Below are 15,153 nucleotides of genomic sequence, written 5' to 3'. Positions count from 1 at the left end.
AAGTAGAGAGAGGGGGAGATAGGATTTATTACAACATTTATGTAAACGCTATAAAGGGAAGAAGCACATCCTGCACCTTCACCTGCGAAGCGCTACGCTCCTGCTTACAAAAGACTACTTTCCAAGCGAACTACTGAAGACAGACTACTGGGAGTGGGAATAAAGCTCCAGTCCTTAGCCCTAAACTCCTTCAATATCGCACCTACTACCAAAGACTGAACCAAAGAAGGGATGGGATAGACATAGCCATCTCTCCCTCACCCCGAAGCTCAAACTCCGCATCCTGATCTGGATCCAGCTATAGACTTACTAGAGCTACTACGCATCCTAGAATTGGGGGAAGACGTCTAGACTCCTAAAACAAGGCATAAAAGACTGTCTGAATCTTCCTAAAGTAAAGTGGCAGAAGACATGAAAGTCACTAAACAGTGCTTTAAAACTATTCAATGTGGGCATGTTTTCGGGTACCAAAGTGAGACAGTGATCCCTACGCTCTGAAAAAACTACCCGAGGCCCACCTATGCTACTACCAAGCCCACTGCTGCCAGGATGGAAATAACTAAAACATCGATACCTAAATGAATTCACCCAAAGACTTAAGACCGAACCAATCTCATTCTTTTCTTCATTACTGCAACGCGCCAACCGAAGCAGAAAGCGAAGCTCCTCCGTAATGCTATCTATTACTTTAAATTAAAAAAGATCTCAGTGATTTATTACATCGCTTGCTATGCGACTATAATTAGTTGATAGCGGAACTCAGCTGGGACAGCAGATATGAAAAAGAAAGAAGCTACGTACTCCTACCTAAACTTCTCTTGTTTAGGTGGCGAAAGAACGGCGAATATCGCATTTTAGCTAGAACGTTCATGGCTTACCGCCTTTTAGCGCCTATGGTCTAACCAAAAAAAAAGCACTCGTCAAGGGCCCAAGTGTGAACCTTCACTTCCGCATCTAGCTAGCAAAGGAAGACGCAAGGTCTGGCCAGTTTTATTATAACATTAGAGAAGCAGAACCTCCAAGCTCAGACATCTCGAACTCTGAAACTACCCTTCTATCCCACCTTGCTCCTCGGGCACCAGAAGCAGAACTACCTGACCAAAGGAGATAGACAGGAAGGGAAGACGGTCATACAAAGGCCGAATAAAGTTCTCTTGGAGCAGCATCTAAATGGACCTATAGTCACTCAGTACATACGAAGCCATGAACTGGAATTTATAAGTATTCAATGTGGGCATATAAACAATAAAAGAAAAAGACCGAACCAGCAACACTAATGTCTACTTATACCTTTGAGAGGTCCACTTATACTACTGAGAAAGTCTCTTAAGCTACCGTAGGTTATATAAGATTCAATTCAATCTAACAAGCGGACCTTCGGCTACTACAAGATATTTATAAACCAAAGAAGCTGAGCCTACTTTACGCACTTTCGCACTAAGCAGGCAAGGCCAACTACACAAGCAAGAAGGCATCGCCTACGGCTTCCAATCCAATGACAAGCAAAAAACGAAGAAGGAACTTACTATACCTTACCTCCTTGTGCCCATAGCTTGACCTCAGCCTTAAACTACCTACACGGATGCCTTCCCTTCCTTGCAAAGCGAACCTAGCCAAACAATAGAAGGAGAAAGGACTAAGACCTTCCTCATGCACAGACAGACCATCTTTAGCGAAGTCCCCCATTCGCTTCGAGGAAGGATAAAGTTTCAAGCCTGAGTAAGGCAACGTTAACACTAGAAAGCCGACTCTTACCAACCATCATCATAAAGCGAATCACTCCCAGAATCAAGTTAAAGTTTACCCGCGATAGGAGAGGCAGTATCCGCACTTCTGAGAGGCTAAGCCTAATACCCTCGGTATGGTTCTCGGATTAATGGATTGTCCAACTGGAGCTGAAGTATCTACGTAAAGAAAGTTAGAGATAACTCCACTGAAAGCCTTTACGAAAGATCTTATTTTGGGCTAAAAAAGCCATCGCACTTCAACAGCCTTACTTAGTAAAGGGGATGCCGACACAAATTCGCTAAAGACTCCAGATTTGATATGAGCTACGAAGTCGGTTATTCATAGGACTAGAGTAAGGGGCTTCATCTTTATTGGCTCGAATTTACCTTACGGCATGGAGCTGTGGTGAGAAGAGCTGAGGAGATATAGGAATTCTCTTTGAATTTCCTTTTCCAGTTAACAACGTCCATTGCAGTATAGCGAGCCAAAGACTTGAAATGAGAACTTTGTTTTGGTTAGTCCTTGAATTTCGAAAGTCACTTCAACTACTCTTCCACTCCTTCATTCACTTTGTAGGCCAAAAGACGGTCATTCAAAAATCTTTTTATAATAAAGGAAACTAAAAGTGTGATTCTTTTTTATCTCAATTTATGTACTGAATCGGTGTTGAAGCCGAAAAGCCTTTACCTTTCATTTTTTAAATTATAATGGTAGGGGCGCTTGTAGTTTAGGGGCGCGCTAGCCTGTTGAAAAACGTAAGGGCGCTAAAAAGCTGTAGTTTTTCAGCAGAGTTGGAAGCATAACAAAAGAAAGATTCTTCTGTGGTCAATAACACATCATGAATAACAAGTTCATTGTACCTTACCTAATGTTTGTTGCCATAGTTGAGCCTCAGCCTCTATGCATGAATCATCACGAGATATACTATGGATCGCTAGTTGGGGTGGGCAGACCATTTATGATCGAGTGAGGCTTACTTATAAAATAAAGGTGCAAGTTTGATAGGGAATGAGCGGATGGCAGAGGGACGCAAGTGACTCGAGGGTTGAGAGGTTGGAGAAAACCCGTGCTTTTAGCTTCAATGGATTTTCACAGATGAGTGAGATCAGAGCGATCCAACTTTAGGAAATCCTCCGTTTTTTTTTTCTTCACTTGAGCGATTGACGCAATCCAAGGAAGTCAAACTGTGATCGGGCTTGCCTTGAAGGCTCTTGTCCGCTGTCTCGGTTCTTTCTTTCAATGCATTGACTAATCTGAAATCAACGTTCTTAGATGTCCACGTATGATTTTATGAGGTCAGAGACCACCAATGAGGGTTTGGCTTTAGTAACCTTTAGTGAAATTTGAATCTTAAGAAAGTAGCTAAGGTTGGCCAAGTTGGAAGTTGACGATCAAAAGCAGATCAAACCTCATGGTTAGCCAGCAAAGCCAATCGCTGGATGAAAGCCAAGATTGGCCTTAATTCGAGATTTGGGTTTGTTCCTTGGAATGATGATCGGGTGCTTGCTACAATTAAGGTTTAAGCTTCGAAATCAACGTTCTTAGCTGGCCGTGGAAGAAACTTCGAGGGTTCGAATCAATGTTTGGCTTTAGTAACCTTTACTGAGAATTGCAAAACTATCCCTTGGTCGAAGGCAATGATGAGGATCAGGTTAACGATTCCAATTAAACGCTAGGCTGTGGTTCCTCAGTTCAGCTAATCCAACCTTGACGGGAAGCTAGAAGGAGAATCTTCCTTTGAAGAAGATAGGTTAAAAGAGCCCAATCCAGGTTTAGCTGTCTCAGGCAAGAGTTGCTTAAAATGAGTGTTCTAGGCCCTTTTCAGGCATGTGTTTCTGATTAGAAGGGTGGTTTAGATGAAAAAGAGTGGAATGAAGATAAAGTGGTCTACCAATCTCATTTCATGACTCGTAGCCCCTGCTAACTCCGTGACAGCTAGGGGTGGGCGCGGGTCGGTTGCGGCCACGAAACCTCCAATCCGCCATCCGTCCGCCAGATTGGCGGATTGAAGAAAATCAATCCGCATCCGTCCGCCAATCCGGCGGATGTGGATTGAGCGGATTGGCGGTTTGGCGGATGGATGCGAATCGGTTTGGCGGTTTAAAATTTTATAAATTTTCAACATAATTCAACTTGTGCACTTCCTTAAAAAAAAAGAAAAAAAAAATATTACAGTCAATGACTTAAAAAAGTATTACAATCACTGTATGCCTTATCCAAAGAAAGAAAGTTTGAAACTTTAGAATATCACGATCACTGTATGCTTCATCCACATATTACAATTACAGCATGATTCATCCCTATAAAGTATTACAATCTGTGATTCTTAAAATATAATAACAATTTAAACCACCAAAACCATAAACAGAGCAGTAGTAGAGATTGAATGTCTCTATATTGTTATATCTACATATGTTTTTGAAAACAAAAACCAACCAGCATATATCATATTTTTTATTTATTATTTTTAGAGTTAGATTTAAAAACTAAAAAATATAGATGAATAATATGTTTATTTTTTTCAATTCAAAAATATATTCAAGTTGAAAACTTTTTTTCAACAAAATATTTAAATTCTTTTTCAATTGAAAACACAAACATAATATTTAAACAAATTGAAAATACAAAGTCTTATAAATTACTACAGGTGCTCGCGATTTGGCGGTTTGGCGGTTCGGTTGCGGCCAAAAAATCTCAAATCCGCCATCCGTCCACCAAATTGGCGGATTGGAGAAAATCAATCCGCAACCGTCCGCTCATCATCATGCATCCGTCCAAAATGTGGCGGATCGGTTCGGTTCGGTCGGTTTTGGCGGATCGGTATATCCGCTGCTCACCCCTAGTGACAGCCGTAACAGATGGTTTTATTTCGTGAACTAGCTTTCTTCCTGTTAAGGATTCCTTCTTCCTACGACATTTTTCGTGAAGAAATATTACATCGTCTATTCCTATTCTATTAGGGTATTCCATCGCCTTTTAAAAAAGGTGTTTTTCTTTCTTCTTTCATTCCCATTCGGTCTCTAACTTGAGCATCGGCCTCAACCTTTGAGAATACCGAGTAGGTTCTTTCTTCCTTATTTTTGTCTTCTTTGATAAGATTGAACAATGGTGTTGGCTGAGGGTTTCTTTGTTCTTTCTATTGCCAAGAAAAAGGAGCTACTAAAAGTCTTACGTTGGCCTCCCTCAACGAAAGGGACAGTCCTTTCTTTCTGACTCGAGAACTTCTTCACGCTTGCCATTTCGTTTGAATGGCCTATAGAGAAGAGCTTATAAGAAAAGAAGAGTTTCAAGAAGCATGAGGTGGGTTGCCAAATATGGTTTGCACCGGGCTTTCTAGTAAAGAATTGAAAACCATGGATACCCTCTTCGAGTGAGAGCTTCACAGGCGTAGGAAGCAGCGAAGGGTGTAACCACGTAAGCTATCTGAAGCGAAGATGAGCACGGCTAGACCAGGTGAACAAACTACTTCTTAACCACGTAATTTGCGAACAAGAACACAAATTGGCGCAAACATCCTACAGTACTGGCCTGCCCCAAACTCTTCTTGACAACCGTACTGTGGAATCCCCTCACCTAGAGTGTATCTTCATTCTTTCTCGTCTTTTGGAAAAAAGAAACCCCCAATGCCCTAGACGAGGGTTCTTTCCTTTGTTCTTCAATTCCCATCTTCTTTTTTGCAAAGATTGTTCTCATTGGTAGCGCCGGCCTATAGTTTGAGAGCGCTTCACTTGTTCCTCGATAACGTGAAGATGAATATCCGATTCGACGCAGGTAAGCTCCTAGAGGACAACCTAAATTCCAGGGAAGCTCCTTGTGTTGTATATTGTGATCAACCCACCTCTGGCTCATCCCATTACGAAGCGAACCCTATTTGATTTGGGAAAAAGTTCATTCCTATGGGGTATTCCCTGGACTTTAGGTGATTCCTTTCTTTTCTACATCTTGGATAGTGTCTGACCCTCTATGCAGGAGTTTCTTCTTCTGCTCCTTTTGATCCTGAACGTGAATCGTCCTGAATGAGGATATATCTTCTTCTTTCGTAGTAGTTCGTATCCTTACTTCCTTAGGTCTCCGAATAGCACTGTTCTCTCTCTCGGTGCTGTAGCCATGTCGGATCTCTGGGACCTTCCTCCCGAGTGGACTTTCCAGATCGGTACTATCTGATTCATCAAATACAGGAAAATCACTTTCAGGAATCGAACCTGCGGACTCGAGGAAAGGAAGCCTCTGTCTCGTCGACATCAAGATCGTTAGACTCGAGGAACTTCACTCCTTTCCCGAACGAAAGCCTTTTTGACGAGTTAGAAATCCCGGGAATCCTCTCGTCAAGCCTTACCGACCAGAAAGGAAGATGTACCAGGAACAAGATTCATTCCTTTTGAGGAGTTTCACTTTTCAAAGTAGAACGCGGAACTCTAGGCCTAACAGCCTAACAACAGAAGGTCCTTACGCTACCAGTCCTTAATGTTAAGGAACGAATGCCATTCTCAGCCTTACATACGAGGAAAGTAGGCCGGAAGGAGATTCATCTTCATATGAACGTACAGCGAGACGAAAAAACCATTTCTTAGTGCTATTCTGTTGAAGCCTTACTGACGCTGACGAGGAAAGAAGACCGGAAGAAGATTCATCTTCCTTCTTTTTGTAAAGAAACTCCCCATTTAGGGATTCCCTAGCCGTAACTTCCTTTTTTTCTGACTTGATGTCTTCTTATTACCCTCAAATGAGGAGATTCTCTATCTTCTTCACACTTGCCGGGAGCTTCCAACGGGGATTATGGGAATCCCTTCCCACCTAGTGAAAAGGGAAGATTCGAGACGAATAGGACTAATCGTTCTGTAATTGATCAGCTTCTCAAAGTCATCTGCTCATTGAAGGAAGTGAGATCAGCGTGGAATTCTCGAACCCAGCTCTCGAGAGTGTTGAGCGAAGTCGAAGGAACCTGTTGGTTCAAATCAAAGACCGATCAATGAGCAGTATTAAATACTTTAGTAAAAAGGCTGGGACTCTCTTCTTATTTCAACTCCCTAGTTCGTTGGAAAGTGCTATAGATAATCCTCAAACAAGAGTGAAAATAAGCAATGAGGGCCAGATAGACCTCGTTCTAGAGGCCAACAAGGCTCTTTAAAAGGCCTCCCTTTCAAAAGTGAACTATGGCACCTTACCTCACAGCCCTTAATTGGACTGATCGAGCTGCTCTTGGTCGCACTCATCGAGCTGCCCTAAGCCCTACAAAAAACTAGAAAAAACTGGCTACCTAATAGTTTTCGCTACAACTATAGTCTTAGTCTTCCTTAGTTCACTTTCCGTTTTCTAAAAGACAGTGAAGAGGACGAGAGCACACCACTCCCCGAGCGGTGCACTCTCGTACTCCGAAGTAGCTTTCACTCAACCATCCGTCCTGTGATTGAAGATGTGGGGCCACTAGGCACCATCGTCTGAAGTCCAGGCTTTGAAAGTCAATGTTATAGATCCTTGTCTAATATACGAATTATTACCACACCAGTTCATTACATTACCATACCTTCCCTCACTGTCCTTCCCCACTGTACCTGTCTTTGGTCCATCTAAGCACTATGAAGAAAGAAAGGACTTGGAGTCTTCATGCAGGATAAATGATGACATCTTTCTATATCAAAGACCATGCTTAGCGAGTGTACTAGTTATGTCGTAATTAGAGTATTATTCTTTGCGAGTGATTAAACAATACCAAACGAAGGAACGAACCAGCTAACGACCGACCCGCGATCGAGGATGAAGACAGCCGTGAGGAGATCCTAAAGTCCAGTCAAAGCGACAAGAACAAACTACTCCTAAAAGAGCAGCGGAAGTCCTATTGCATTGAGAGTGAACAAGGGTAGTGAAAGAAGGCAAGGACCAGGGACATGGTACAGCACCTCCTGCACCACCAGCTACAGGAATTAAGCTACCACTTGATCTTGACCCTGTAAACTGAAGTAATGGTTGAAGACCTTGGTCTCATGCCCGAATGGCATAGCACCGCCCAGTATCTATCACTGTTCCGATATAGCCTACACATTCCCAGTAGAACATCCCTTGTCGAAGTGTGATGAAAGGGCATGGATAGGGGAAGCCTGTCCCAACATCATAAAGTGCAATTCCAGTGCCATCTTAAAGTCTTATTCCAGCATTCCTTTTCCTACTAGTCATTTCTTATCTAGGCGCTGTTCAAGCAGATGACGTTGATTCAGGACCAGAGCCTATCGACTAAGAAGTTGATAGACCGTCGGAGGTCCTCATCAGAGTCAGTAGGGGACAGGAAGATAAGAAGCACCAGACCTGATGTAAACACACATAGCATGAAGGGCATAGAATGTACCAAAGCAATGGTTGGTTCCAGATCAAGCTAATATAGCACCACAACCAGTAGAAGAAGCAAGAATGGAGATCGGTGAAATCACCTATGTTATATTATAAATAAAACAGAGGAAAGGGAAGAGGTGATGTCCCTCAAAAGGACTACCCAGAACCTAATGACTCAAAAATTCCAGCAACATACCCCTCGACCGAGTCGGACCCTCTTTCACAACTCTTAGGAACTCTAGGACCTTACCTTGCTATCCTTCTTCGTCTTCTTGGTGCTAGCCTTAGTCATACTCATCGAGCTGATCTTCTTCGGAGGTTTACTTACCTTCGCTTTAGTTATGAAACAGTCTACCAATTTGACCCCACCGCAACTTCCTTCTTGACGAATAAGATATTTCTTTATGGTCGAGGCCTACTTTTTTTCTCGTATTGAGAAATCACTATCGCTATTGTGTATGCCCACGTCGTGGGTTCTTTTCTTTCTGACGAGCTGATTTCTTCATGCTTGCCATTTCGCTGGCCTTTACTAAGAGCCTCGAACTATAGTTGAAAAGAAGGAACGGGTGGGGACTCTGCTTTGCGAGTGATGAACTACTCCAGTCCAGTTAGCCAGAGATTGTATCTTTTAAGAGAATCTTTATAGCAAAGAATGGCCAAAAAGGTGCCTCAAATGATGTGTAAACCCATGAAGGGTAACGATCATACGTTTTTATGTACCCAAGATGGCCGTAGAATCGGTTTAGGAAGAATCAGAAAAAACCTCATTGCTCATTATTGGGGATCTCTTAATTTGATCTTTGCTTAGCGAGTGAAGTCCTGGGTTTGCAACAGCAACAAGAGAAGAACAAACTACTCCAGTTCGGGCTATGCTAGAGAATCTTTATAGAATCAATGGTAGAAAAGGCTCCTATTTGGATGAAAACAATCACTATCAGGGTATCAATGTTACGTTTTTCTTTAGTCACCATGACCGTACAATCCGTTTTGGAAGAATTGTAAAAACCGCATTATTGGGGATCTCTTGATTTGATCTTAGCTTTGCCAGAGAACAAGGGATAGTCCGAGACTAGTCCCTGATTCTCCTACTGGCGACTATAAATGCCACCTGATCTATACCCAGCAACAGATGTAATGGTGGAAGTACCTCGTCACACACACATCCCTTCCAGGCCAAAGGAAAAAGCACCAAGGGTAGAGCAAAGAACTACTTCTAACTGTAGAAGACCAGGCATAGCGAGGGAGTCTCCTTCCCTAACAGCAAGAAACTCATCAAAATGCAATGAACGGAGCTACAGCTACCCGGAGATTCTCTTTGTTCTGTATTGAAGTCGAGGAAGTAGCAGTAGTTGTAGCTTCTTCGCTTAGTTGATTTATTAGTAACTGTAGCTGTAGCAAGTAGCTCAAGTAGCTTTATTGGCGAGTAGCTTATTAGCAACATTGGCTAGTAGCTTACAGTAGGAAGTAGAACAAATAGACTGACGCTTGTCCAAATCATATACAGAAATAATAAATCATACTTAAGCTGTAATAATCCCGGTCCGTAATTAGCCACTAATCGGTAATTAAGGATGTTAATTAAGTGAATAAGATAAATTATGAGATTAATATGTAATTTGCATGATATTTGGCTTCTATCTGTTACTTATAGAAATATCTGTTTGGAACTCCGCTATAATATGTAAATTGAAAGTCTTATCGGCGCCCGAAACCGAAATTGATTACACCAATATATTATTTAGAATTTTTAGAACCTTATGGCAAATTTTATTAAAAATTGATTCAGAACGATTCGTTAAGTCGCGTTTGGCATGCCTTATGTTTTATTTAATGTGTTTTAGCCCCTTAAGCATATATATGAGATATAAGCTCATTTGAGCACATTTGTTTTATCTTCCTTGAGTGGAAAAATCTAAGGAATTCATTTTAGAGAGAGAGGGAACACAATTCTAGAGACAGGTAAGGAGAGATTCAAGGTAGAGTTGAAGATTTTGCTTGAATTCATTGATATTGTGCAAGAGCTAGACTACTTCAAGACTATAGGTATGAATTCAAACCCTAATTTATGAATCTAAGTCATCAACATGTAGATTATGAGTTTAAAGGTGTACATTGTGCTTAGGATTAAGAATTGGGTTGCAATTCATGCATACATGCTCATGTAGATGTTAAATTACCAAGTTAACTATGAGTTTCACCATTTATGTTGAATTCGGAGGTTGAAATGTACATGCATGCATGTTTCATCAAGTTTTGTAAGTCAATTCCATGTTTTTGAAGTCTTGATAGAGAATTGGGAAGAGAAATCCACATGCATGCATGAATATATGGAGTTTTGACATGTTAAGTTTGATTTTGGGCATCTATGTTGTTATCATGAGTTATTTGGCACATGCATATGTAATTCATCATACTTTAAAGCTTAAATCCATGTTTTGAAAAAGATTTCCCTCATGCATGGAGCCTTTGAGCTCAATTTACTAGTTTCATGAAGTTTGAAGAAAAGAGTTTGAAAGATTTTACATGCATGCTTTGTTTCTTAAACTTCAAGATGGAATGTGAGTTTTTGGCAAAACCTTGGGCCATGATTTTATGAAATGATCCTAAATTCTTCATGTTTTGCAAGTTTTCTATATTATCTCAAGTTTTGGGGCCCAAGAGATGTGTTTTGGATGGTTAAATTCGAGTTTTGAGCTTGGTGATCAAGTCTGGAAATTCTAGAATTTGCATCCACGCTCGAGCGTGGGAGTTCACGCTCGAGCGACCACTCTGAGTGCGTGCACTCCGCTCGAGTGACCAAAAGTCCGCTCGAGCGTGAATTGCAAGCTCCCAGAAGTTTCATGTCGTTTACAGATCGCTCGAGCGAAGGAATGTGCGCTCGAGCGACCATTCTCATTTTGCATGTCCGCTCGAGCGTGGAAGTTGTAGCTCGAGCATAGATTGAGACCAACCAATACTTTTTCCCAAGTTTACAGATCGCTCAAGTGAAGGAAGTCTCGCTCGAGTGACCCCTCTCATTTTGCATGTCCGCTCGAGCGAGGAAAGCTACGCTCGAGCGGGGACCTTATTTTCAGAAATTTTGCCTAAGTGTTCCAACTCATGTTTTGGCATCCTCATTACATCTTAGGCATTCCTAAGCCTTAATTAAGCTTTGATAATGAGGTTATGGATTAAAAACACACTAAGAAAAGAATGTACCAAGTTCCGAGACTGCAAGTGTGTGTGTGTTTTAATCAATGTGCTAAGTATGAACAAGAACCAACGTAATGAAAGTTAAGCTGTGTTGGCCATGTGAACGTGTAATAATGAGATGTGTTGTGTTATGTACTTTTGTGCTTGTAGGTCAGACTCGAGGATTGATTGACAACTTACTGGAACCACTCTGAGTAACGTTATCGTAAAGATACGTTTATATGAAATTATGTTCCAAATGAAATGTGATAAGCTATGATTTCTGTTATGATATCTGTTTTACGTGAATGAACATCCCAAGTTTGAAATCTATTATGGCATCCATAGATAGTCACAAGTCATGGGGGACGGCATGAAAATGCGAGTCCATGACATACAAGTTTACGAGATCTCGTTAGCCACTTCATTGTGGTGATATGTGTTTAATCGTTATCCGGAACCGGTTACTCTAGTCGGAAGGCGTTCTGTAATGTGTTCTATGAGATGTACCATTATTATGTTCTAATATGAGAATGATTATGCTATGATCTATTTTCTGCTTATGATATGTTCGGATTTCGTTTACTAACCTCTTTACCTTAATGTTATTCACTAGGCTTTAGCTCACTGTTTGTATATATATATATATATATGTATAGGTGAGCATTCTGGAGTTCAAGTCTGGAGACTTTTGTCTGGATCTGTGTTCTGTTGTCAGCCAGCCATTGTGCCTCACGTGGCGGTTCCCGAAGTGTCCTGTGTTCAAGTTCTGTTGGTCCTGTGTATATATACGACTTGATATAATTCTGTTGGCCGTACTTCAGATACTTTAATGTGTGTGGATATAATGTATGATTGGCTTTTGACTATGTATATAAAGTTTTAAATATTCTGTTTCATATAAGTCAGCACAGCTCATTGGACAACTATTACATGTATTTGCTTCCGCTAGCCCCTTATTATATGCTTATCTGTTTAGAGGCCTTCGGTAATCCAAGGATTACTGGCCGGTTATGATGCTAAACCTATAGGGGCGGGTTTGGGTCGTGACAGAGTGGTATCAGAGCACGAGTTATACCGCACACACGTGTCCATATGAGCTATAGGATGTCCTAGAAATGAAATAGGGACATTGAATTATCATGTGTAAGTATATGAGCTATTTTAACCATGTCTTTATTGAAAATACATTGAAATGAAACCTTTGTGCGTGATCGAAGAAGTTAAGTGGAATAACATGTAATGTTAATTTCAATATCGAATGTAGAATCTATGTGAATATGAACGTATGAAAGTAAAGGATCATGTGACTGTATCTAAATTGAGATAAAAGTATAAATGCGTCTGATATGAAATGAAATGTGAGAACAGTGAAAACTTTCCTTATATTAATAAGCACCCTGTTTGTGTGTAGCCCATGGAAAGGACAAGGATTATAGACGAATCTGAATCTTCTGACGCTAGAATTAGCCGGTTAGAAAGAATGGTTGAAGCCCTAACTGAAAATCTGAAACAACAGCAACAAAGGCATAAAGAGTCAGCTAATTATGATATGATAATACTGACACAGAAATACAATAAAATGAAACCACCGGAATTTCAGGGGGGTATTAAACCGTTGAAAGCCGAGGCTTGGGTCTTAGAAACTGAGAAAATATTTGAAGTATTTTCGTGTACTGAGGCACAGAAAGTTTTGTTGGTAACATTCACGCTTAAAGAAGAAGCAAGGAGATGGTGGATGTTAGTACGAAATGATAATGAAGGTGTGACATGAGATAGGTTTAAAGAAATTTTCTATGAAAAATACTTTCCTCAATGCATCCGAAATAGAAAAGTATCTGAGTTTGAACAACTTAAACAAGGTAAAATGACTGTGGCTGAATACGAAACAAAATTTACTGAGTTAGCCCGTTATGCACCCCACATGATAGACACTGACTACAAAAAGGCTAAGAAATTTGAAGGTGGACTGGACTTAGATGTGTTTGATCGAGTTGGCATCTTGAAATTGCCAAAATACATGGATGTTTTTGATAGGGCCTTAATGTCTGAGGCAAACATAGCAGCCTTGAAAATATCAAAACCAACATCATCAACTGAATCAGAAAGAATGAAACAGAAGAAACAGAAAGTTGAAATGACTAGTAATTCGATAACTTCTGCAAATGAAAAATCTAGGGCGAAAACTGTGAACAAGGAAAGTCGGGGGAGCAACGTGATCAACAATATACCTATCTGTAGAGAATATGGGAAACAACATTGGGGCATTTGTCGCCGCCTATCAGGGGCTTGTTTTAGATGTGGTCAGAAAGGGCACTTGGCTAAATCTTGCTCGTGAACTCATCCGAACAACACCTAGAGGCAAGGAAGGGTTTACACCCTAGCTCCAAAAAATGCTCAGAATACTGAAACAACTAACGCAGGTATTACCTTAATTATGTGCAATTGCTTATATGAGAATTTGTATGGAAAGTGTACATTCCTTAACTTGGTATAGATTGTGGACATGTTAATTGAACCAATTGACTTATTAGGATTATGAGTCCCTAGTTATTGATTGCCTCGAAAACTTGTTAATTTTATATGAGATGCTTGAAACCCTATAACGAATTACCTGTGTTATGAGAATTGTTAGGACTTGTGAACGACGAGAATTTGCTGGGTTAGATCTTTGTACCGTAGTGCAACAATTTAATGTGAATTGTTAGGTATGACTTTTGGACTATGCTAGAACTATCAAACATGGGAATACGTTATGATTGACTATAATTGAGAACCTATGTCAATTTGGAAGAACGAATTTTTGCTTGTGAATTGTGAACGAATGCCTAAATGATAATTGATTCTAGACTCGTATCCGTACACATATGACCTTGCTTGTACACTTTGAGACCTACTGCCTGGTGTGAACTATATGTGAAATGTTTTAGGCTCTTTTGTGTAACAACTACCTATACTATGGAGAATGTTTGGACTTATATATGTTTATACCTTTGCTTGGGATGTTGATTGATTCAAACTTGACACGCTCTTTGTATCTAGACTGAGTGGACTTGCCTTAACTATCGTATTTGGAGAAACTGTTTTGTGTTCATCTGTACATTGAACTCGTGAATCCGTATTGGGAATGTTATTAGATTCCGAACATGCACCTATATGACTGTACTTTTGCTCAGAATGATCGATATGTTATTTGTTTTGATAACTTGACCATTGGGACTACGACTCTGGGATTGTAGGACTAAGTAAAGACCCCATGTGATAACCTCTAAACTGTGGACTGTGATTGTTGAACATTGACGAGACCGTTTAACTAGATCAGTGAGCCCATACTTTAATGTCGTATGACCGATTTGAAACTTCTGTATAACAATTTGCTATTGTATACCTTATGCCTATATGGAAAACTCGTTTGGGAAATGGCTATATTGACCGTAATGCTTACCTCTCGATGTAAATAACTGCATGCCTGTGCATTTACCTGTAGAATTATTGGGAGGAAACACACTCTATATGACTCTGATATGACTTTGAGAATTGATGAACTTAGACTAATTGTGAAACTATTGACTATGTACCTAAGCGAATGGAGTATGAACTATAGAACTAATGTACCTCGTTTGAAAATGATGAGGATAGAACTGTTACCTAATCTAATTCGATAGAACTATGGTTTGATGAGGCCTTTGTTTACCTGAGAGAACTTCTATCTGATGACTCACACTTTGAACTTTTATTTGATGTGACTGGGTAGAACTTTCGTCTGATATGACCGGGTTGAACTTTTATTGATTTGATCTGAGGAGACCTTTATTGCGAGCTATTATCTGGTTGATTACGTTATGGGGGATTGTGAATTGCTTATGATTGAATGACGGGGTTGTGTTGCTAAGGGAACTAACAGAATGGAAAATTGAATCAATTTTGAAC

Source organism: Camellia sinensis, chromosome 3 (genome assembly GCF_055761805.1).
Source record: "Camellia sinensis isolate YWXY chromosome 3, ASM5576180v1, whole genome shotgun sequence".
NCBI lineage: Eukaryota > Viridiplantae > Streptophyta > Magnoliopsida > Ericales > Theaceae > Camellia > Camellia sinensis.
The sequence above is the reverse complement of the archived record's forward strand: the minus strand, read 5'-3'. Positions refer to the sequence as shown.